General features: G+C 39.9%; 1 pseudogene; it reads right to left on the bottom strand.

Annotated features, from left to right (window-relative positions):
* Positions 1–11373: 11373 nt before the first annotated feature.
* On the bottom strand, positions 11374–22753 carry LOC132481591 (tigger transposable element-derived protein 1-like; annotated as a pseudogene).
* Between the last annotated feature and the right edge of the window lie 2830 nt (positions 22754–25583).

Below are 25583 nucleotides of genomic sequence, written 5' to 3'. Positions count from 1 at the left end.
GAACATAACAGTGGTCTATTATATTGATGATATTATGCTAAGCAAACACAGTGAATAGGAAATAGCAAATAAATAAATACCTTAGCAAGACATATGCATGCCAGAGTATAGGGGATGAACCTTGGAGAAGTTCAAGGGTGTGCCACATTGGTGAAGTTTCTAAGGGTCCAGTGGTATGGGGAATTTCTGAATATTCCTTATAAAATAGGATATAAGCTCCTGCACTTGTACTATTTACCATGAATACAGAGGCACAGAGTGTGGTGAGCCTCTTTGGATTTTGAAGGTAATATTTACCATATTTGATTATGCCCCTCTGACTCATTTATCAGGAATCTGCAAGGCTCCACTTTCTTGAGTGAATCTCAGAGAAAGTAATGACTTTGCAACAGGTGCTGGTTGCAATGAAAGCTGATCTGCCACTTGGGTCTTAGGACCCAACAGATCCAATGGTATTCAAAATATGTCTGTGGCAGGCAGAGAAGTAGTATGAAACCTCTGGCAAAGCCCCAATAAGAAATCACCGTGAAGATCACTATGGCTCATGAGGAAGGCCATGCCCTCCTCTGTTGACAACTATTCTTCATTGGAAAAATCACTACTGGTTTATTACTGGGCCCTGACAGAGACTGAACATCTGACTATAGGACACAAAGGGATTATACAAACCAAACCTGTCTTCATGAACTGAGTGCTACCTGATCTACCAAACCATAAAATTTCCCACACAAAGCAGCATTTTATTGAAGATAGAAATGAAGGACTTCCACATCCATAATGACATGTGAGGAGCACTATAGATACACTCCAGAGTGAAACAAGCATAACTGATGAAAATCATTTAAAGAGCCAATGGTTTAAAGTCCCTTGATATTGTCCTAGGGCAAAGAGCAAATGCAGAAACATTTCTTCAAGAAAATCTACTAAAATTCATTAAGAATAACAAGGATATGTGACAGTTTAGCCAAGACCCATTCCCTCCTTCCCCATCACCGGCCTGGGTTTAATGGAAGCTTCCCTCCAGGAGGATGTGGCCAAGAAGACAGGTCTCTCTTACCCCTCAGCTCCAAACCAAGGGTTATCGTATCTCATTGGGAGAGGCAAGCCACCAGCACTTCTCATTCCCTACCACTCCAAGTTGAAGAAGCCAAATTCCTGGTGAATATGGCCAAGAAGTTGGGATACCCTTTCTTACCCAGCTTCCACTCACAGGGCAGACATTCTACATCAAGCATGGCATGCCAGAACACTGGGGCCCCAATCACCCTTGCTCTAGCTCACTCTAAAAGTAAGGGTTCCATGTCAGGAAAAGCAAGCTGAGAAGACCAGAGGGTACTACACCCACACAGTGCCCAAAGAATGACTTAGAAAATTTTCCCAAGGGAAGAGACCATCCATAATAACTGAGAGTTCCAAAGTACTCCTTAAAGAAACTGATTTAATTTGAAAAAGTATGTGGAAAGACTAAGGGTCCTCCTAGAAACAATGGCCATTTTGGTAGCAAGCAATTAAGAAGAGACTGATAACTCCATGAGAACAAGGTAAACTGTAGGCCAATAAATTTGCCAGAAAGCAGGAAAAAAGAAGGCTAAGACTAACCTTCCAGGGATCAGAGCAGACCTCAAACATGTACCTCAAAACTATGCCTACAAAAGAGCCCAAGTTTATTCGGATTGAACTATAGAGCAATTTAAGCCCCACAGCTAACATCATACTTAATGATGAGAGACTGCATGCTTTCCCTCTAAAATCAGGAACAAGACAAGGATGTTGCTCTTGCCATTTCTACTCAACATTGTACTAGAGGTTCTAGCTGGGTCAATTAGGCTAGATGAAAAAAAAATGGCATACAATTTGAAATGAAGAACTAAAACACTCTATTTGTAGATGGCATGATCTTGTTTATAAAAAACTGTAAGGAATCCACAGACTGAAAGAAACCTATTAGAACTAATAAATGAGTTCAACAAGGTTTCAGGATACAAGAGCAGTATACAAAATCAATTGTATTTCTGTAAATATAATTGTATTTCTGTAAATCCAAAAATCAATTATATTTCTGCAATGAATGGTTTGAAGATGAAACTAAGAAAACAATTCTGTTTAAAAAAACAACCAGAAGAATAAACTATTTGGGGATAATTTTAACAAAAGTACAAAACCTAGTCTCTAAAAACTGTAAAACATTGTGAAAAGAAATTAAAGAAGATCTAAATAAATGGAAAGATATCTGTAGTAGGCAGAATAATGGCCCCCAAGGATGGCCACATCTTAATCCTCAAAACCTGTGAATATGTTACCTTACATGAATAAAGGGGCTCTGCAGATGTGATTAGCTTAAGGATTTTGAGATGGAAAGGTTATCCTGGATATCTGGTTGGGTCCAATGTGATTGAAAGCTTTCTTTATAAGATAAGGGCAAGAGTGTAAGAGTTACAGAGAGGGATTAAAACATGCTACATTGCTGGCTTTCAAGATGGCGTAAGGGCCATAAGCCATGAGCAATGGAAGTAGCTTCTAGAAGCTAGAAAATGCAAGAAAATGTATCCCCCCCTCCATCTAACATCTTGAAACCCATTTCAAATTTCTGACCTGCAGAACTGTAAGAAAATTAATTTGTGTTGTTTTATGTTACTAAATTTGTGGAAATGTGTTATACCAGCAATAGGAAACCAATGCAACAACCCATGTTCATGGATCAGAAGACTTAACATTGTTAACATGGCAACACTTCCCAAACTGATCTACAAATTCAATAAAATTCCTGTCAAAATCTAAGCTGCCTTCTTTGAGGAAATTGACAAGCTGACTCTACAATTCATATGGAAATTCAAAGGACTCAGAATAGCCAAAATAATCTTGGAAAAGAAGAACAAAACTGAATGACTCATATTTCCTGATTTTAAAACTCATTACAAGCCTACAGAATCAAGACGGTATTGTACTAGCATAAAGACAGACATATAGACCAATGGATGTCAAGAAAATGTAATGAAAAAAGAATAGTCTTTTTAACAAATGGTGCTGGTACAATTGGATATCCACATGCAAAACAATGAAGTCAGACCCCCCTAACTCACACCATTTATACAAATTAATTCAAAATGGGTCAAATATCTAAATGTAAGAACCAAAACTTTTAAGCTCTTAGAAGTCATAGTCATACATCTTCATGGCCTTGGATCATGTCATGGTCTCTTGGATATGACACCAAAAAGCAACAAAAAACAATAGATAAATAAGAATTCATCAAAAATTAAAAATTTGTGGTTCAAAGGACAATATCAAGCAAGTGAAATGAAAATATACAGAACGGGAGAAAATATTTGCAAATCATACCTCTGATAAAAGACTTGCATCTAGAATATATGAAGAGCTATTACAACTCAACAACAAAAAGACAAATAACCAGGCTTCCCTGGTGACGCAGTGGTTGAGAATCTTCCTGCCAATGCACAGGACACAGGTTCGAGCCCTGGTCTGGGAAGATCCCACATGCCGCGGAGCAACTGGGCCCATGAGCCACAACTACTGGGCCTGCGCGTCTGGAGTCTGTGCTCCACAACAAGAGAGGCTGCAACAGTGGCCTGCGCACCATGATGAAGAGTGGCTCCCACTTGCTGCAACTAGAGAAAGCCCTCACACATAAACGAAGACCCAACATAGCCAAAAATAAAAAAAAAAATTTTTACAAAGACAAATAACTAAGAAATAATAGGCGAAAGATCTGAATAGGCATTTCTTCAAAAAGGTATACAAATGGTCAACAAACACAAATAAATGCTCAATATCATTAGTCATTAGGGAAATTCCAACCAAAACCACAAAGAGATACTACTTCATACCCACTGAAGTATCTACAATAAAAAAGACAGATAATAACAAGTGCCAGTGAGGATATAGAGAAATTGGAACCCTCATACATTGCTGGCGTTTATATAAAATGGTGCAGCCACTTTGGAAAACAGTTCAACAGTTTCTCAAAAAGTTAAACATAGAGTTACCAAATGACCCAGCAATTGCACTCCTAGGTATATACATAAGAGATTTGGAAACATACGTTCACACAAAAACTCATACATGAATGTTCATAGCACCATTATTCATAATAACTAAAAAGTGGAAAAAACACAAACCTTTATGAACTGTTGAATGGATAAAGTTTTGTATAGTCATACAAAGGAATATTACTCAGCAAAAAAAACCAAAAAAACAAAAAAAAGGAATGAAGAATAAATTGAGCAATGTTATTGAAAATGTGGTATAGGAAACTCCAGGGCTCCATCCCTTCCACAAAAACAATTAATAAGCAGGCAAAAACTGTCAGAATCAATTTTGTAAAATTCTGGAATCTAGTGTAAAACTTACAAGAACCAGGAGAGTACTTAATGAAGAAAGGAGCTTTTGCATTGCAGTCAGAGAGCACTGCAGCTTTTTTTTGCCTACCTACCATCTCCCCACTCCTCAGTTTGGTGGCTGTGAAGGCAGCAGCCCACACTCCTGGTGCAGGTTGCTAGTGCCAGAGAGAGCAGTATGAACATTATTCACAAAGAATTATGGTTGGGTATTTCAGTCCATCTGATGGCTTCCTCAAGGACTGGTGCAAAGACTTGCCTTTGTTTCTCTTGACTCAGAACATTCCCAGGCCTTGTGTGGCTTATAGGGTGGCTTTCATAGAAAGCATTTAATGGCAAAAGTATTGAACACAGCAGCCTGGGGCAAGGAAGAAGAGTCAGGACAAGCAATAGACACTTCAAAAAGACTAGCAAAGAATGTGGAGGAGATATACGGTGGGCTAGGTAGATGAGGCTTTTAAAACTGCTGTGCATACTGTGGAATTGAGAAGTCCACAAGGATGACCAAGTGTAGACACAAGTTCAGAAAAGGGCCTAAGAAGACTCCAAGATTTCACCTCAGGGTGACCTTCAGTTTCCACAGAAGCAAGACATGTAGGCTAAGAAAGAGTTGTTAATGGTCCAGCTAAGCATTGAAGGAGTGCCCCAAAACAATACCAATTTGCAAAGACTGGGAGAGTATTTTTTTCTTTTTCTTTTTTTTTCTTTTCTAGGCTCCAGACATTTAGTGAAACCCTGTCAAAACACTAGCTTACCACCTAACAAAACAAAGACTTCATTGGCCACACAGGACAAACAATACAGTCATTAAAAAAAAATAGCTTAGAAAAGAATGTCAGCAAGACAGCAGAATAGGAGGTTCCAGCCATCAACCCCCCACAGAAACATTAATTTTAGCAACGAACTACAGATGAAAACACCTTTATAGGAGTCTAGGAGGCCAGTGGAGAAGTTTCAGCACCATGGTGAAGCAAAAAATCAGAACAGCTGCACTGAAGAGGGTAAGAAGAACAGTTTCACTTTATTCACATCACCCTTCCCTCAGTGTGGCACAGCTCAGTGCCAAGAGAGATCTCCTTGGCCCTCGATTTTTCCCTCAAGGGAAAGTAAGGGGAAAATGTGTGCCCAGTTTCCACAGCCTGTGGCACTATGCCCAGGAGGCCCACTTTTTCTCTTCCCACCAATAACACTGAGGGGGATCAGCACAGCTGAAGCATCTGGGGGCAGCTAGGAGCAAGAAAAAGTGAGGGCTGTCAGCAGCCAGTGCAGAGAACTCAACAACTGACAGATCCTACTAGCCAGCTCATGGACTCCACCAGGAGCCCCATCCACAAGCCCCATGGGGTGTGTCACCTGCAGAACACCCCACTAGGTGACACATGCCCCCAGCACTCTGTGCACCACCACCACCCCACACCCCGTAGCTGGGAGAGAGAATAATGTACTAGGTGAGAGCCTTGTGATATGGGCCCCGTAATAAAATCCAAAGGCAGAAGTTCTCAGTGTAAAGTATTCATCAGAACCTCCCGCGAGAAACCCAGGCATTTGTACCCATTCATGGGCTATCTCTGCTATATGAGTCCTAGTGGTGTGGTTAAAGGCATCTGTGAGCCAAGAGCTGTTTGTCCCTGGGCACAGAATAACCAAGGTGGCCTTGAAGGCTACTCCAAAATCACTCCTTGAGGAGCAATTAGGGCAGAAATGTGGGCAGGGCATCCAACTGAAGGGAAGCCCTGGGGCAAAGATGTTGTTGTTACCTGGAGTTGGCTGAAATTGAATGTATCAGCAGAGTAAGCATTTAAGGTGGGGTACAGCAACTGAAGACCGTATGACAAGTCCAGCAATTTGATTCCCGGTGTGTGGGTAGCCCACTGAATAAAAATGTTGGTGGTCTTTGTGAAGCATTTCTCTCATGATTAATGATATTGGGCATCTTTTCATGTGCCTGTTGGCCTTCTGTATGTCTTTTTTGGAAAAATGTCTATTCAGATCTTCTGCCCATTTTTTAATCAGGTTGTTTGATTTTTTGATGTTGCGTTGTATGAGCTGTTTATACATTTTGGATATTAACCCCTTGTTGGTCATATTATTTGCAAATATTTTCTCCCATTCAGTAGGTTGTCTTTTCATTTTGTTGATGGTTTCCTTTGCTGTGCAAAAGCTTTTAAATTTAATTAGGTCCCAATTGTTTATTTTTGCTTTTATTTCCTTTGCTTTAAGAGACAGATCCAAAAAATATTGCTACAATTTACATCTCTTTGGAAAGAGTGTTCTCTTTGGAAAGAGTGTTCCACCTATGTTTTCCCATTCTTTTTTCTTCATTCTCTTCTGAGTGGATAATTTCATATAACTTGCCTTTGACTTCACAGATTCTTGTTTTTGATCAAATCTGCTTTTAATGCTCTGTATTGCATTTTTCATTTCATTCTCGGTATTCTTCAGCTCCATAATTTCTGTTTGGCTCTTTTCTATTTCTCTCTGTGTGAAACTTATCATTTACCTCCTATATTTTTTTCCTGGTTTCTTTTGTCTTTCTGTGTTTTCTTATGGGTTATTGAGCTTCCTTAAAACAACTATTTTGAATTCCTTATTGGGCAAATCACAGATCTCCATTTTTGTGGGGGGGCAGTTACTGGAAAATTATTGTGTCCCTTTGGTGGTGTCATTATTTCCTTGATTTTTCATGTTCCTTGAAGGTTTATGTTGCTGTCTTCCTATTTGAAGAAGCAGTCACATCCTCCAGTCTTTACTGACTGGCTTCAGGTGACAAATACTATCTGTCATCTGTGCTAGTGATTCTGAGACTTTCTCAGACCTTTTCTGTAAATATGCCTACTCCACACTTCTTATTCCCTGGTGTGGGGGAGGAGGGGTAATTATTAAGATTGTATGCCTTCCCTCAATCCTACAAAGCCAGGCTGGGTGCGACAACTTCCCATCTGCTTTCCCTATGGCAATGCCAAATGCTCAATTTTGTGTGCTTTCTCACAGTCCCACAGAGACAGGACAGATTTGTGTGTGTGTTCATTAACCATTTGCAAAACTCATATGTGTTTCTCTTGGGGGCACATGCAGGGAGCCAGCCACACAGTGAGGGTGTGTGTGCATGAGGAGCATGGAACATTGAGGTTGACTGTGGACCAGTTGAGGAGATCCACAAGTGAGGCATCCCAAGCAGCTTGTGGGTGGGCTTCGAGATGGAATCAGTGGAAGTGTTAGTAGGATCTGTGTCCTTTTGATGCCCTCCAAGAACCCTGGCTGCTGTTCTGCCAGCCCTTCCCCACTGTCCAAACATGCAGCACACTTCAGTATTCTGGATGGGGTAAGAAGAAGGTGGGCTTCTTTGGCAGCATTCCACACAGCTGAGGAATCTTGTCTTTCACTCACTCTTACTTTCCCCATGGGAGAAATCACAGGTGGAGAGGGTCTTGGTACTAAGCTGTTCCACCTTAGGGAAAGGGTTATGCAAGTGAAGTGAAGCTTTTCCTTTTACCCTTTTCAATGTGTCCAATCTAGATTATTTTTGCTCCAGTGGTGTGCTGGAACTTCTCGCTGGACTCCTGGACTTCCACAAAGGCACTTTCATCTGTGGATGATTGGAAAAATTGGTGTTTGGGGTTGGGGGGAAGATGGTATAAAATGCCCAGTCTATCATTTTGCTGATGTCATTCTGAATCCCATAAGTTCTGTTCTTTTGTGGGTTTGTTTTCATTTGTCTCAGATACTTTCTAAATTCTTTTTTTTTACATCTTTATTGGAGTATAATTGCTTTACAGTGGTGTGTTAGTTTCTGCTTTATAACAAAGTGAATCAGTTATACATATACGTATGTTCCCATATCTCTTCCCTCTTGCGTCTCCCTCCCTCGCACCCTCCCTATCCCACCCCTCTAGGTGGTCCCAAAGCATGAGCTGATCTACCTGTGCTATGCGGCTGCTTCCCACTAGCTATCTATTTTACGTTTGGTAGTGTATATATGTCCACGCCACTCTCTCGCTTTGTCCCAGCTTACCCTTCCCCCTCCCCATATCCTCAAGTCCATTCTCTGTGTCTAAATTCTTTTGTGATTTCTTTTGATTATTTGATTGTTTAAGAGTGAGTAGTTTAATTTCCACATATTTGTGGACTTTCCTGTTTTCATTCTGCTATTGATTTCTGGTTTCACTCCACTGTGGTCAGAGAAGATACTTTGTATGATTTCAGCCTTCTTAAATTTGTTTTGTGACCTGACATGAGAATGTTCCTGTGTGCTTGAGAAGAATGTGTATTATGCTGCTGTTAGATGGAATGTTCTGTATATGTCTGTGTATGGTTAGGCCATTCAAGATGGCTGCTCTCTTGTTCTCTGTACATCTCCTGCTTGACCAGTCCTTGCTTCACTCACATGACTATCCAATCCTCTTAATTCTAAGGCTTAATTAGCCCCGGTAACCGATGAGCCAACCTGATGTCAATTCCCCCTATAAATGGTAGCCTCCTTCTCCCCTGAGTAGTGAAGACTGCTACCACGTTCTGCCTGCAGTCTGCTGCACACAGTGGGTTGTCACTCCAGGACCCTTTGTGTAAGATCCCCTTGTCCAATAAACTGTTGATGTCTCTGTCGCAGTCTCTGGGCTGTTTCTTCAGTCTTGAGGCTGGGCAACTACAAGACTTTGTAGGCATTTGGGGTGCAGCCCAACAGTCTGTTAGGTCCACTTGTTCTATGGTGGTGTTCAAGTCCTCTGTTTCCTTGATCTTCTCTCTGGTTCTTCTATCCATAACTGAAATTGAAGTATTGAAGTCTTCCATTATTATTGTATTACTGTCTATTTCTCTCTTCAGCTCTCAGTGTTTCCTTCATATATTGGGGAGCTCAAATGTAGGTACATATATATTTATAATCATTACATCCTCCTAATGAATTGACTCTTTTATCATTATATAATGTCCTTTTTTGTCTCTTTTAACAATTTTTGTCTTAAAATATTTTGTCTAAGTATGGCCACCTGCATTCTCTTTATGTTCCTGTTTGCATGGAATATCCTTTCCATCCTTTCATTTTTAGTCTATGTGTGTCCTTAGACCTAACATGAGTGTCTTGTAAACAACATCTTGTTAGATCTTGTTTTTCACTCCATTCTGCCGATCCATGTCTTTTAATTGGTGTGTTTATTTACATTTAAAGTAATTACTGATAGTGAAAAACTGACTACGGCCATTTTGTTCATTGTTTTCTGTATGTCTTATAGTTTTTGTCATTCTTTCGTCCCTTGCTTCCTTCTTTTGTGTTTGTTGATTTTTTTTGTACTAACATGTTTTGATTCCCTTCTTACTTCCGTTTGTGTATATTCTTTTTTTTTCACACAGAGTATGATTTATTACAAAAGATTCAGATTTTAATATTATCCTTTGGAATATATACATATAATATACATTTTAAAAATAAAATTTCTATATAATGATTGTAAAATAGTTTAATTTTGCTATTTCTCATCTTTTCATTTCAAAACACTTAAATTATTTTCAAAAATTTGCCTCTCAACTGATTTCTCTGTGGGGTTTTTCATAGTTTTCAAGAGTTTGAATATTTCATCAATTTTATCTTCAGCTAATTTTCAAAACCATTTTAGAGATATGGTTTCTCTTTTCATCATCAGAGGCCATTCCATCTGCAGGACAGAAAGATATTTTAAAAGAGCAGAAGAAAATTACTTGAATTCCTATTATTTTGATTCTGTGAAGCAACAACTGGCAACCTTTTTTTCTTTTCTAGGAGAGAAAAGCTCTCTATAAATATTATTTCACTCTATTTCAATGGATTCATGAGATGAGCCGTTTGTGTATATTCTATAGATACATTTTGTTTGTGATTACCATTGCATTTACATAAATCATAAAATTATAACAAAGTATTTTAAACTGATAACAACTTAATTGCCAATCATACATAGAAACTCTAAATCTTAAATCTCTGTCTCCCCCAACTTCACATTATTGATGACACAAATGATCTCTTTTTATACTGCATATCAATTAACATAGATTTATAATTACTTTTTATGCTTTTGTTTTTTAAACTGCATATTAGTTTTAAAAATGATTTATGCATTTACATTACTATAAGATTCTATATCTATATATTTACCTTTACCTGCGAGTTTTATATTTTTATATGGGTTTGTGTTATTGTTTATCATTTTTTCACCTCAACCTGAGGGGACTGCCTTCAGCATTTTTTTTTTTTTGGCCGCACCACGCGGCTTGAGGGATCTCAATTCCCTGATGAGGGACTGAACCCGGGACCCGGCGCCAAGTCCTAATCACTGGACAGCCAGGGAATTCTCTGTCTTCAGCATTTCCTGTAGGGCAGGTGTAGTGGTGATAAACTTCCTCAGCTTTTATCTGGGAAAGTCTTAATTTCTCCTTCATTTTTTTTTTTTTTTTTGCTGTACGTGGGCCTCTCACTGCTGTGGCCTCTCCCGTTGCGGAGCACAGGCTCCGGACACACAGGCTCCGCGGCCATGGCTCGCGGGCCCAGCCGCTCCACGGCACGCGGGATCCTCCGGGATCGGGGCACGAACCCGTGTCCCCCGCATCGGCAGGCGGACTCTCAACCACTGCGCCACCAGGGAAGCCCTCTCCTTCATTTTTGAAGGACTGTTTGCTGGATATAGTGTTCTTAGATGGAAGGGTGTTTTTTTTTCCTAGCACACTGAATATATCATCCCACTTCCTTCTAGCATGCAAGTTCTCTGCTAAGAAATCCACTGATAATTTAATAACAGCTCACTTTTACAGGCATACATTGGAGATATTGCAGATTTGGTTCCAGGCCACCACATGAAAGTGAATATCACAAGAGAGCAATTCACACAAATTTTTTTGTTTCCCAATGCATATAAAAGTTATGTTTACACCATACCGTAGTCTATTAAGTGTGCAATAGCATCATGTCTAAGAAAACAATGTACATACCTTAATTTTAAAATACTTTATAGCTAAAAATTTCTAACCATCATCTGAGCCCTCAGCAACTCAATCATTTTGCCAGTGGAAGATCTTGCCTTGATGTTGATGGCTGCTGACTGATCAGGGTGGTGCTTGCTGAAGGTTGGGGTGGCTGTGGCAATTTCTGAAAATAAGACGACAATGAAGTGTGCAACATCGATGGACTCTTCCTTTCATGAACGATTTCTCTGTAACATGCAATGCTGTTAGACAGCATTTTACCCACAGTGGAATTTCTTTCAAAATTGGAGTCAACCCTCTCAAACCCTGCTGCAGCTTTATCAACTAAGTTTTATGTAATATTCTAAATCCACTGTTGTCAATTCAATGATCCTCATAGCATCTGCACCAGGAGTAGATTCCATCTCAAGAAACTGCTTTCTTTGCTCATCCATAAGAAGCAACTCCTCATCTGTTCAAGTTTTATCATGAGATTGTAGCAATTCAGTCACATCTTCAGGCTCCATTTCTTTTTTTTTTTAATTTTGGTTGTGCCAGGTCTTAGTTGTGGCAGGTTGGCTCCTTAGTTGTGGCACGTGAACTCTTGGTTGTGGCATGCATGTGGGATCTAGTTCCCTGACCAGGGATCGAAAATGCACCCCCTGCATTGGAAGATGGATTCTTTTTTTTTTTTTTTTTTTTTGCGGTATGCGGGCCTCTCACTGTTGTGGCCTCTCCCTTTGCGGAGCACAGGCTCCGGACGTGCAGGCTCAGCAGCCATGGCTCACGGGCCCAGCCGCTCTGCGGCATGTGGGATCTTCCCAGACCGGGCCACGAACCCATGTCCCCTGCATCAGCAGGCGGACTCTCAACCACTGCGCCACCAGGGAAGCCCTGGAAGATGGATTCTTAACCACTGAGCCAGCAGGGAAGTCCCCAGGCTCCATTTCTAATTCTAGTTCTCTTGCTATTTCCACCACATCCACAAGAACTTCCTCCACTGAAGTCTTGAACTTCTCCAAGTTATCCATGAGTGTTGGAATCAACTTCTTCCAGACTGCTAATGTTGATATTTTGACCTCTTCCCATGAATCATAAATGTTCGTAATGGCGTCTAGAATGGCAAATCCTTTCCAGAAGGTTTTCAATTTGATTTGCCCATCAGAGGAATCACCATCTATGGCAGCTATAACCTTACAAAATGTATTTCTTAAATAATAAAATCTGAAAGCCAAAATTACTTCTTGATCCATGGGCTGTAGAATGGATGCTATATTAGCAGGCATGAAAATATGAATCTTGTTGTACATCTCCACCTGAGCTCTTGGGTGACCAGGTGTAGAGTCAAATGAGCAGTATATTTTGAAAGGAATCTTTTGTTCTGAACAGTAGGTCTCAACAATGGGCTTAAAATATTCTGTAAATCATGCTGTAAACAGATGTGCTATCATCTAGGCTTTGTTGTTTCATTTATAGAGCATAGTCAGAGTCGATTTAACATAATTCTTAAGGGCCCTAGGATTTTCAGAATGGTAATGAGCATTGGCTTCAACCGAAAGTCACCAGCTGCATTAGTCCCTAACAAGAGAGTCAGCCTGTCCTTTGAAGTTCTGAAGCCAGGCATTGGCTTCTCCTCTCTAGCTATGAAAGTCCTAGATGGTATATTCTTCCAATAGAAGTCTGTTTAGTCTACATTTAAAATATGTTGTTTATTGTAGTTACCTTCATTAATGATCTTAGCTCGATCTTCTGGGTAACTTGCTGCAGCTTCTATGCCAGCACTTGCTGCTTTGCCTTGCATTTTTAAATTATGGAGACAGCTTCTTTTCCTAAACCTCATGAACCAACCTCTGCCAGCTTCAAACTTTTATTCTGCAGTTTCCTCACCTCTCTCAGGTTCATAGAATTAAAGAGAGTTAGGGCCTTGCTCTGGATTAGATTTTGGCTTAAGGGAATTTTGTGGCTGGTTTGATCTTCTGTCCAGATCACTAAAACTTTCTCTATGTCAGCAATAAGTCTGTTTTGCCTTCACTGGAGTAGCACCTTTAATTTCCTTCAAGAACTTTTCCTTTGCATTCATAACTTGGTTAACTGTTTGGCACAAGAGGTCTAGCTTTTGGCCCCTCTTGGCTTTCAACATGCTTTCCTCATTAAGCTTAACCATTTCTAGCTTTTGATTTAATGTGAGAGACATGCAACTCTTCCTTTCACTTGAACACTTATTGTAGGGTTATTAGGCTTAATTTAAATATTGTTGTGTTTCAGGGGCTAGGGAGGCCTGAGCAGAGGGAGAGAGACTGGGGAACAGCTGGGCAATGGAACAATCAGAACACACACAACATTTATCAATTAAGTTTGCCATCTTATATGGGCATGGTATATGGTGCCTGAAAACAATTACGATAGGAACATCAAAGACCACTGATCACAGATCACCATAATAAATAAAATAATAACGAAAAAGTTTGAAATATTGCGAGAATTACCAAAATGTGACACAGGGACACAAAGTAAGCAGATGCTGTTGGGAAAATGGTGGCAATAGACTTGCTCAATGCAGGGTTGCCACAAACCTTCAGTTTGTAAAAAATGCAATTATCTGTGACGCACAATAAAGCAAAGTGCAATAAAACAAGGTAGGCCTGTATGTCATAAGCTGCTCTTCTCTTTCTTCTTTCAAGATTCTCTCTTTGTGATTTTTGACAGTTCAATTAGGTATGTCATGGTGTAGTTCTCTTTATATTTATCCTAGCTGTTGTTCTTCTGAGCTTCTTGAATTTGTATGTCCATTTCTCCTCAGACTGGGGAAGCTTTCAGCCATTAGCTCTTCAAATAGGCTCTCTGTCCCTTTTTCTTTTTCTTCTCTTTCTGTGACTCCCATAATGCATATGTTGTTCTACATAATGGTGTCTCAGACTCTGTTCACGTTCTTCTTTTTCTTCCCCCTCCTTTGCCTGGGTAATTTTGAAGTCTTTCTTTAATTTCACTGATTCTTTCTCCTGACTGGTCAAATCTACTGCTTAATACCTCTGGTGAAGTTTTCAGTTAAGTAATTGTATTGTTTAGTTCCCCAATTTTATTTGTTTTTTCTTCATAATTTCTAACTCTTTGTTGTTATTCTAGTTACTTCATGCATTTTTCCTGATTTCGTTTTAGCTATCTATCCATGCTCTCATTTAATTTGTTGAGCATCCTTATGGCAGTATTTTTAAAATAAATTTATTTATTTCATTTATTTATTTTTGGCTGCATTGGGTCTTCATTGCTGTGCACGGGCTTTCTCTAGTTGTGGCGAGCGGGGGCTACTCTTCGTTGTGGTGCGTGGGCTTCTCACTGCGGTGGCTTCTCTTGTTGAAGAGCACAGGATCTAGGCATGTGGGCTTCAGTAGTTGTAGCACGTGGGCTCAGTAGTTGTGGTTCGTGGGCTCTAGAGCGCAGGCTCAGTAGTTGTGGTGCATGGGCTTAGTTGTTCCGTCGCATGTGGGATCTTCCCTGGCCAGAGCTCGAACCCATCTCCCCTGCATTGGTAGGTGGATTCTTTACAACTGTGCCACCAGGGAAGCCCATTATGGCAGTTTTTTAAAAAATATATATTTGTCTGGAAATTCATATATCTCTGTTTCTTTAGGGTTAGTTTCAGGATGTTTAATTTGTTCTTTTGATTGGACCATGTTTCCCTGTTTCTTTGTATACCTTGTTATGTCCCGTCAGGACTTCGGCATTTGAAAAATCAGCCACCTCTCCCAGTCTTTGTGATCTGGTTTTGTACATGGAAGACTTTCCTCAATCACCCAGGTAGAGATTCAGGAGACCTTCTAAAACTTTTCTGGGGATACATTTTCTCTGGGCTTGTGTGTGTAATCTCTTCATTGAAATTTGACGGGTTTTACTCACAAGCACCACCTGGTGTCAATATATGGTACTGCAGCCTCTTTGGTAGTATACTAAGCCACTGTGCTGGTGCGACATCTAGCGTCTGTTTTTGGTACTGCACGTTGATCTCTTGTTCTCAGAGTCTCCCAACCTGGTATCCTTTTCTTGTCAGAGCTTAGAGTCAGGCAAGATAAAAACCAGTTTCTTGGTAGCCCCCTCAAAAGTCAGAACATTGAATATGTTCTACTCTTCTCTTTCTCTCCCCAGGGAGATGTAGGGAGTTGGGAGTTTTCTCCGAATAATGCCTACTGTGCTGGGAGGAGGAGCTCTAGTGAGTGTGCGCCATGAATTTCTCTACCAGTCTTTGACGTTGGCTTCATGCTTGCCGAGCTGCAGGAACCTTCTAACTGATTTCTTCATTTCTTACAAAGGCAATTGGTCTGTGTATTGTTGTTAAATTGGTGTTTCTGTGGAGGAAGCAAGTTCTGGGGCTTTCTATTCTGACATCTTGCTGATGACATTCCCCATGATTCTAGTCATTCTCTTTTTTAAATAGCTTTATTGGATTATAATTTACATACAATTTACCCATATGAAGTGTACAACTCAATGGTTTTTAATATACTCATAGATATGTACAGTCACCATCACTATCAATTTTAGAACATTTTCATCACCTCAAAAAGAAACCCGGTACAATTTAGCTAGTACTGCACCCCCTTACTGCCATCTTTCCAATCCCTAAGTAAATACCAATTTACTTGGTCTTTACAGCTTTCCTTATTCTGGACATTTCATATGAATAGACTCATATAATATGTGGTTTTTTAAGACTTGCTTGTTTCACTTACCATAATGTTTTCAAGCTTCATCCATGTTGTATCAGTACATCATAACTTTTTATGACTGAATAATATTCCATTGTGTGGTTATACTACATACACAAAGAAATGAAATCTACATACAAATATTTCTCATTTAATTAAAGTATTCAACAAAATAACAAATTGAACCCAGGAATATATAAAAATAATTATATACCAGGAGCAGTTTCTTCCAAATACGTAAGGTTTATTCAGTATTTGAATATCAATGTAATCCATTATATTAACAGGCTAAAGAAAACAACTCACATATCAATTCATGCTGAAAAAGCACTTGAGAAAATTCAACACCCATATGCAAATTTCAATAAAGCCATTTTTTTAAAGTCTTAGTAAATTAAGAAAAAAGGTGACTATTATTTTGTTAAGGATTTCCCCGTCTATATTCATAAGGAATGCTTTTCTCTAGTTTTATTTTTTGTGTGTGATGTGCTTGGAAACGTTTGGCATCCAGTTAATACTGGTACCATAAAATAAAGTTGGAACTGCTCCCTCCTATTTTTTGAAGAATTTATATAGAATTGATATTAACTCTTCTTTAAATGACTGGTAGAATTCACCAGTTAAGTGATGTGATCCTGGGCTTCTCATTATGGGGATAAATTTTATTGAGATATAATTCACATACCATAAAATCCAACCTTATAAAGCGTACAACTGTGAATTAGTATGTTTACAGAGTTGTGTAACCATCACCACAATTAATTTTAGAACATATTCATCTCCCTTAAAAGAAAGTCCATGCCAATTGGTATTCTCCTGCCCACCCCATCCCCTCATCCCTATGCAATCAGTATTCTACTTTGTAGCTCTATGTTTTTGCCAATTATGGACATTTCATATAAATGGAATCATAAAATATTTGGTCCTTTGTGACTGGCTTCTTTCACATAGCATAATGTTGTTAAGGTTCATCCATGTTGTGTCATGTGCTGATATACTTCACTGCTTTTAACATTTGAATAATATTCCATTATATGGATATGTCACATTTTGTTTATATATTCATCAGTTGATGGACATTAGGTTGTTACCACTTTTGGGCTACTATCAGTAATGCTGCTACGAACATTCATGTACAAGTTTTTGTGTGAACACATGTTTTCAATTCTCTTGGGTATATACCTACAAGTGGAATTCCTCTATGTTAACTCTATGCTTAACCTTTTGAGGTTTTGTTTTATACAGAGGCTACACCATTTTCCATCCCTACCAGCAATGTATGAGGATTCTAATTTCTTCATATCCTCATCAACATTTCCCACTGTCTTTTTTATTATAGCCATACTGATGTGTGTGAAGTGGAACCTCACTGTTGTTTTGATTTATATTTCTCTAATGACTGAGGATGTTGAGCAATTTTCAAGTGCTTATTGGCCATTTATCTATCTTCTTTGGAGAAATGTCTACTCAAATCCGTTGTCCATTTTTAAATTGGTGCATATGTCTTTTTACTTTGAGTTGTAAGAACTCTTACACTCATGTAAGAGTTCATATATTCTGGATACTAGACTCATCAAATATATGATGCAAATATTTTCTCCCTTTTGTGAATTTATTTTTCACTTTATTGATAGTGTCATTTGAAGCAACTTTTTAAAATTTTTTATGAAGTATACTTTATCTCTATTTCCTTTTGTTGCTTTTAAGTATCACATATTTTTTTAAATGGCCTAATCTGAGTACAGGAAGATGTACACCTATGCTTTCTTGTCATAATTTTATAGTTCTAGCTCTTACATATAGGTCTCTGATACACTTTGAGTTAATTTTTACATATGGTATGAGAGAGGGGTCCAGTTGTTCCAGCAAGATTTGTTGACAAAACTGTTTTTTTTTTCCATTGAATTGTCTTAGTACACTTATTGAAAGTCAAATGACCATAGGTGTACTGATTTATTTCTGGACTCTCAATTTTATTTCATTAATCTATATACCTATCTTCATGCCAGTATCACACTGCTCTAATTACTGTAGCTTTGTAGTAAGTCATGAAATAGGGAAATGTGAGTCCTTCAACTCTGTTGCTCTTTTTCCAAGATTCTTTTGGCTATTCTGGGTCCCTTGAATTTTCATATGAATTTTAAGTTTCGATTATTAATGTTGGAGAAAAAAAGCAGCTGGAATTTGGATTGGGATTGAATTGAATTTGTAGATTATTCTGGAAAGTATTATCATTTTAACAATATTAAGCCCTCTAATCCATAAACATGGAATGTCTTTCCATTTATTTAATTTCATTCAATGATATTCTGTAATTTTCAGTATATAAGACATGCATTTCTTTGGTTAAATTTATTGCTAAGTATTTTATTCTTTTTGATGTTATTCTAAGTAAAGTTATTAATTTATTTTTGGATTGTTAATTGCTAGTGTATAGAAATATAACTGATATTTTACACTGATGTTTCCTGAAATGTTTCTGAATTCATTTATTAGTTCTAATTGTGTGTGGGGGTGTATATAAGAAATACAATATATAAATATATATATATATATATATATATATATATATATTTCTACTTCTTTCCATCCAATCTGGACATTTTTATTTCTGTTTGTTTGTTTCAGCTTTAATGAGGTATAATTCACAAATAAAAATTATATATATTTAAGGCATACAATTTGATGTTTATATATATATACACACACACATTGTGAAATTATCACCACAATCAAGCTAATTAACATATCCATCATCTAATATAATTACTTTTTTATATGTGTGGTGAGAACACCTCTTAGCAAATTTCAAGTTTACAATACAGTATTGCTAACTATAGTCTTCATGCCGTACATTAGTTCTCTAAGACTTATTTATCTTGCATAACTGAAACTTTGTACCCTTTTCCCATCTCCCTATTTCCCCCTTAAGGTTGCCCCTGGCAACCACCATACTATTCTCTGCTTCTATGACTTTGACTATTTTATTTTATTTATTTATTTTATTTTATTTTATTTTTTGTGTGTTACGTGGGCCTCTCACTGTTGTGGCCTCTCCCCTTGCAGAGCACAGGCTCCGGACGCACAGGCTCCGGACGCACAGGCTCAGTGGCCATGGTTCATGGGCCCAGCCACTCCACGGTATGTGGGATCTTCCCGGACCAGGGCACGAACTCGTGTCCCCTGCATCGGCAGGCGGACTCTCAACCATTGCACCACCAGGGAAGCCCCTGACTATTTTAGATTCCATATTGCATTAGACAGGGTTCTTCAGAGAAACAGAATCAATAACATGGATACAGACATAGATATAAATAAGAGGAGACTTATAGGAATTGGCCAACGTGATTAAGGAGGCCAAGAAATCCCAAGATCTGCCACTGCTAGCTGGAGAACCAGGAAAGGTCATGGTGTAATTCAGTCTGAGTCCGAAGGCCTGACATTTGGGGGACTGATGGTGTAAGTTCCAGTCTGAGTCTATAAAGGCCCAAGAACTAGGAATGCCTGTGTACAAGGGTAGGAGAAGATGGATGTCCAAGGTCAAGTAAAGAGAGTAAATTTGCCCTTCTCCTGCCTGGTTGTTCTATTCAGGCTTTCAATGGATTGGATGATGTCCACCCACATTAGTGAGGGTGATCCTCTTTACTCAATCTACCAATTCAAATGTTAATCTCTTCTGGGAACACCCTGTTAAAAAAGAAACAATAGGCCTCAAATGGAGTCACTTATGCTAAGCCCCACATCAGCAAACCAAGACTTAATACCTAATCTAATTGCAATTTCAGCCTCGCCCAAGAATGTGACCTGTAACAAGTCAATCTGGAATTACCTGGTCAGCACTAGTGAGGTAATGTATTCGATAGACCATTTTTGTCCCCCATAAGAAGGTGATTTTGCCTGAGACAGTCCACTCTTGGCTAGAAACTTCCTTTTCCTGTCCCCTTCTGTCTATAAAAGCCTTCCATTTTGTGCAGCTCCTCAGAGCTCCTTTCTGTTTGCTAGATGAGATGCTGCTTGATTCATGAATCTTTGAAAAAGTACAATTAGATCTTCAGATTTACTCAGTTGAATTTTATTTTTTAACAACCCTCACAGACATACCCAGAAATAATGTTTTACCAGCTTTCCGGACAGCCCTTAGCCCAATCATGTTGACACATAAAATTAACCATCATAACTCCACCCCTTGTCAGCTTGGTACCCATACATATCTCCTTAAACCATACTGGATCTCCAAATAAAGACAATGACAAGGTCATAGTTCCAACTGACATGATACAGCTATCCTACAAACAACTGAAAGCATAATGCTTTCCCCAGAAGAGGAGGAAGGGCACTTGAGTGATGCTTACTCTTCTCCTGATATCCCATAACTTAAATACTATGATGTAAAATTAGCAATACTCAATTACTGATGTAAAGTCAATACAGCTTATCTTATATGATAAAACAATAAGAAAGGAAATAAAACAAAGATATTTGCTTAGTTTATGTATATATACACACACAAACATATGTATAACAAAATAAGGAGGAAATACTCATAACAATTATAGTCCTCATTTCTGTAACTGGTGATGTGGTTGTAGCTGGTATTTATAATTACCTTCTTCTACTACACATCCTGTATTCCCTTTGCCTTCAGCAAGCACCTCAGCTGGTCATTGTTCTTTAGTTGGCATAGTAACCCTAACTTTCATTCCTGAAGGGTCTGGCCCATTAGTAGTCTTGCTTGGATTGGTTTGTTGTAGTTTTCCATTGACTTTGACCACAAGGCATGGTAATACTAAGAGATGCCCTAAGGCATCTCCTGTATTCCAGACACACTCTTCCTCACTTCCACCATGTAGTAGTCCAATTTCTCCTTGATAGTCAGGATCAATCACCCCAGATAACACCATAACTCTTTTTTTTGCCTGTTGATTCAAAGGCATGAAGAGCCCAAAGTGGCAGGGTGGCAGTCTTAATTTCTAGTTCAGTGGAATCATTGTTATGTCTCCTGATAGAAGCTTTCCTCCCTCTGACACTAAGACCTCTAGGCCAGCAGAAAATAAAGTCATGAAAACAGGAAGCTAGTAGGTCACTACGGATAATAGTGACTGGTGCACTTTCATTTCCACCTGCTTGATTTCTGGACCTGTAAATCCTGGCTACTTGAGAAACAGCACCATATAGTGGATACTAATTAAGTGCATATACAGCTTTCTGGAGAAACTTGCCCCAGCCCTGCAAGGTATTGCCACCTAGCTGGTGCTGTAACTAAATCTTCAAAAGGTCATACCACTGTTCTATTAAGCAAGCTGCTTTAGGATGGTGGGAGACATGGTAAGACCAGTGAATTCCATGAGCTTGGGCCCACTGTCACACTTCTTTTATTGTAAAGGGTTGTTCTTGATCAGAAGCAATGCTCTGTGAAATATCGTGACAGGGGATAAGACATTCTATTAAGTCCACAGATGATAGTTTTGGAAAAAGCATTGCATGCAGGGAAGGCAAATCCATATCCAGAGTAAGTGTCTATTCCAATAAGGACAAACACTGCCCCTTCCATAATGGGAGCAGTCCAATGCAATCAACCTGCCACCAGCTAGCTAGCTGATCATGCTAGGGAATGGTGCCATATCAGGGGCTCAGTGTTGGTTTCCACTGCTGGCAGATTGGGCACTCAGCTGGCAGATTGGGGACTCAGCAGTGGCTGTAGCCAGGTCAGCCTTGGTGAATGGAAGTCCATGTTGCTAAGCCCAGGTATAACCACCATCCCTGCCACCATGGCCACTTTGTTCATGAACCCATTGGGCAATGACAGGGGTGGCTAGCAAAAGAGGCTGAATGGTACCGACAGAATGGGTCATCCTATCCACTTGATTATTAACATCTTCCTCTTCTGAGGTCACCTTTTGGTGAGCATTCACATGGGACATTAATATTTTCATGTCTTTTTCCAATTAAGAGAAGTCTATCTACATACCTCTTCCCTAAATTTGTCACCAATTTTTAAATCTTGTTCCTTCCAAGTCCCAGACCATCCATCCAAACCACATCCAGCCAACCATGGGTTGGCCACAGCCCATGAATTGGTATATAATCACATATCTGGTCATTTTTCCTTCCAAGTAAAGTGAACAACCAGGTGCACTGCCTGAAGTTCTGCCCACCAAGAGGACTCCCCTTCACCACTGTCCTTCAGGGATGTCCCAGAGAGGCGCTGTAATACTGCAGCTGTCCACTTCCATATGGTGCCTGCATATCTTGTAAAACCAGGTGTAAACCAGGCCCAAGTCTTTTCTTTCTCTGTCAACTGATTGTAGGAACTCCCAAGGAGGCCACAAGTACAGGCTGGGAGAGAAGGCAGTGTAGCAGGAGTGGGGACCATAGGCATTTGGGCCACTTCTTCAGGTAATTTACCTGTGCATTTAGGGCCTACCCAGGCCTGATCATATATATATACTACTTTCATTTGATGATGGAGTGTTGCTGTGCATGCCCAACTTTATGGCTTGGTGGGTCAGGTAACACCCAGTTCATGAGGGGTGGCTCAGGTTTGATGGTAACTTTGTTGCCCATGGTCAAGTGTTTAGTCTCTAAGGCCCAGTTGGAAGCCAAGAACTGATTCGTAAAAGGAGAGTAGTTATCTACAGATGAGGACAGGGCATTGCTCCAAAATCTTAAGGGTTTATGCTGTAATTCATCCCACAGGGGCTTGCCAAAGGCTCCAAACACTAACTCGATCTGACACTGCCACTTCCAGCACCACTGGATCTGCTGGATCATGTAGCCCAAGTGGCATAACAGTTTGCACAAAAGCCCAAACATGTTTCAGAGCCTTCTCTTGTTCTGGATCTCACTCAAAACTATCAACTTTTCAGGTCACTCAGTAAATGGGCTAGAATAACACACTCAAATGAAGAATATATTGCCACCAAATCCAAAGAGACCAGTTAAGCATCGTGCTTCTTTCTTGGTTGTAGGAGGGGCCAAATACAACAACCTCTCCTTCACCTTAGAAGAGATGTCTCAACATGCCCCATACCACTGGATCTCTAGAAATTTCACTGAGGCAGAAGGCCTCTGAATTTTCGTTGGGTTTATTTCCCACCCTCTGACATGCAACTGTTTCACCAATAAGTCTAGATTAGTTGCTACTTCTCACTCACTAGGTCCAATCAGAATAATGTCATCAATGTAATGGATCATTGTGATACCTCGTGAAAGGGAAAGGCAATCAAGATTTCTGTGAACTAAATTAAGACACGGAACTGGACAGTTGATATACTTCCAATGTAGGACAGTGAAGGTATATTGCTGGCCTTTCCAGCTGAAAATTGCTTCTGGTGGGCCTTATGGACAGGTATGGAGAAAATCATCATTTGCCAGATCAACAGCTGCATACCAGCTACCAGATGATGTGTTAATTTGCTCAAGCAATGAAACCACATTTGGTACAGCACCTGCAATTGGAATTACTACCTGGTTAAGCTTGTGATAATCCACTGTCATTGTCCAAGATCCATCTGTCTTCTACATTGGTCAAATAGAGTTGAAGGGGGATGTGGTGGAAATCACCACCCCTGCATCTTCCAAGTCCTTGATGGTAGCACTAATCTCTGCAATCCCTCCAGGAATGTGGTATTATTTTTTATTATTACTTTTGTAGGTAGAGGAAGTTCCAATGGCTTCCATTTGGCCTTTCCCACCATAACAGCCCACATGCAACAGATCAGGGAACCAATGTGGGGATTCTTCCAGCTGCTATATATATCTATTCCAATTATGCATTCTGGAATGAAGGAAATAACCACAGGATGGATTTGGGGAGCTACTACACTCACTGTGAGGTACACCTGAGCTAAAACTCCATTGATTACCTGACCTTAATAAGCCCCTACTGACTGGAGGGCCACAGTGGTGCTTCAAGTCTCCTAGAATCAGTGCTAGTTCAGATCCAGTGGCCAGTAGTCCCTGAAAGGCCTGATTATTTCCTTTTTCTCAATGTACAGTCACTCTGGTAAAAGGTTGCAGGTCCCTTTGGGAGAAATATTAACAGTATAAATTTTCACTAGTGTACCGGGATCCTTCTTCAAGGGGACCCAACCTCCCCTTCATTCAAGGGGTTCTAAGTCTACAAACTGTCTTAAGTCTTGGAATTGATCAAGGGGCTGTGACTCTCTGTTTTTATGATTTGAGTTAGATTTTTGTTCACTTGATCTAGAACTTTTCTGCTTATACAGATCAAGTGAAAATCTAGTAGGCTTCCTATTTATTTCACTTTTTAGAACACTATAATTAACTAGTCATCAGCATAAGTCTGCATGAATCAGACTATTCTGACTGCTGCTTTGTCTCTGCTGTCCATTATGGTAACCACACCCACCTTCCTTTTGGTGATTGAATGCTGCCACTTGGACCCTGCCACGCCAGGATCAAATTACTCCTACTGCATTTAGGTTTTTCCATTGAGTGGCTGCAGTTCCCACGGTAACGTCTCACTTACAGAGATGAGCAATCATGGAGATCTTAAAGGATGCTAGGACTCCACTCACCAAATTATTTCTCAAAGTATTGGTGAAAGGCATGTCTTCTAGACCAGTGGTCCCCAACCTTTTTGGCACCAGGGACCGGTTTTGTGGAAGACAATTTTTCCATGGATGGGGTTGGGCGGGGGGATGGTTCAGGCAGTTATGTGAGCGATGGAGAGCCACAGATAAAGCTCTGCTTGCCCGCCTGCCGCTCACCTCCTGCTGTGTGGCCTGGTTCCTAATGGGCTGCGGACTGATACTGGTCCAAGGCCCAGGGGTTGGGGACCCCTGTTCTAGACACTCCCAGTATGGATGAGTAAGTCTTAAATGACAAATCCACTCTAACATCCCAATCTTTCTAAATCTCTGAACCCCTTCCTCTATATTAAACCAAAGGAGGTCAGGCATTTCCAATTCACATACCGTGGGAAATTTTTTGTCCATGTTTCAGTCAGATAACCAACCAAACAATCAGAGGCCTTTCTAACTTCCTTAGCTACATTAAATGCAGAATCTCTGCTTAGGGAGCTGTTAGAGGAGGTAACTGAGAAGATGTGAGCACTGGTTGACCCATGACCTGGCCCAGGAAATCAGAGGCTCCTTACCCCCCTCTGCTGACCTTGGGATGTACGTTCTGTTCATGTGTTGCTGAGACTATCTGGACTGTGTATGTGACTGACCCCAATTAAGGAAGGTTGATGCGGAGAACTACTCATCTTGCGACCACCCAAGACAAGCCTCATATATAGGTTCCTTTGTTTATCTATCAATCTGGAGTGCTCTGCCTCTTTCTTTGGTCTCTCCTTGCCCTCTGTTAAATGGGGGCTAGTTTTGAATATAACCCAGGGAACTCCCAAGAATTGCAAACCAACAATTGGCAAGCCAGCCAGAAGACGGAAGAAATGGGTCTTGGGAAAGAGGCATCGATAGGGGAAATCCTGAGTTGGCCATTGACCTCTTTGTGGGCAGGGGTGGTACATAGTTAGATGTCTGTGGACTGGTGCATGACTACAGGGACATCCCAAAAATGCTGGCTGGTTTAATGTGTTTGTTTGAGGAACCACACACAGTGCACTGCAGCAAAG

This window comes from Mesoplodon densirostris, chromosome X (genome assembly GCF_025265405.1).
Source record: "Mesoplodon densirostris isolate mMesDen1 chromosome X, mMesDen1 primary haplotype, whole genome shotgun sequence".
NCBI lineage: Eukaryota > Metazoa > Chordata > Mammalia > Artiodactyla > Ziphiidae > Mesoplodon > Mesoplodon densirostris.
This window is presented reverse-complemented; position numbering and strand designations above follow the sequence as displayed.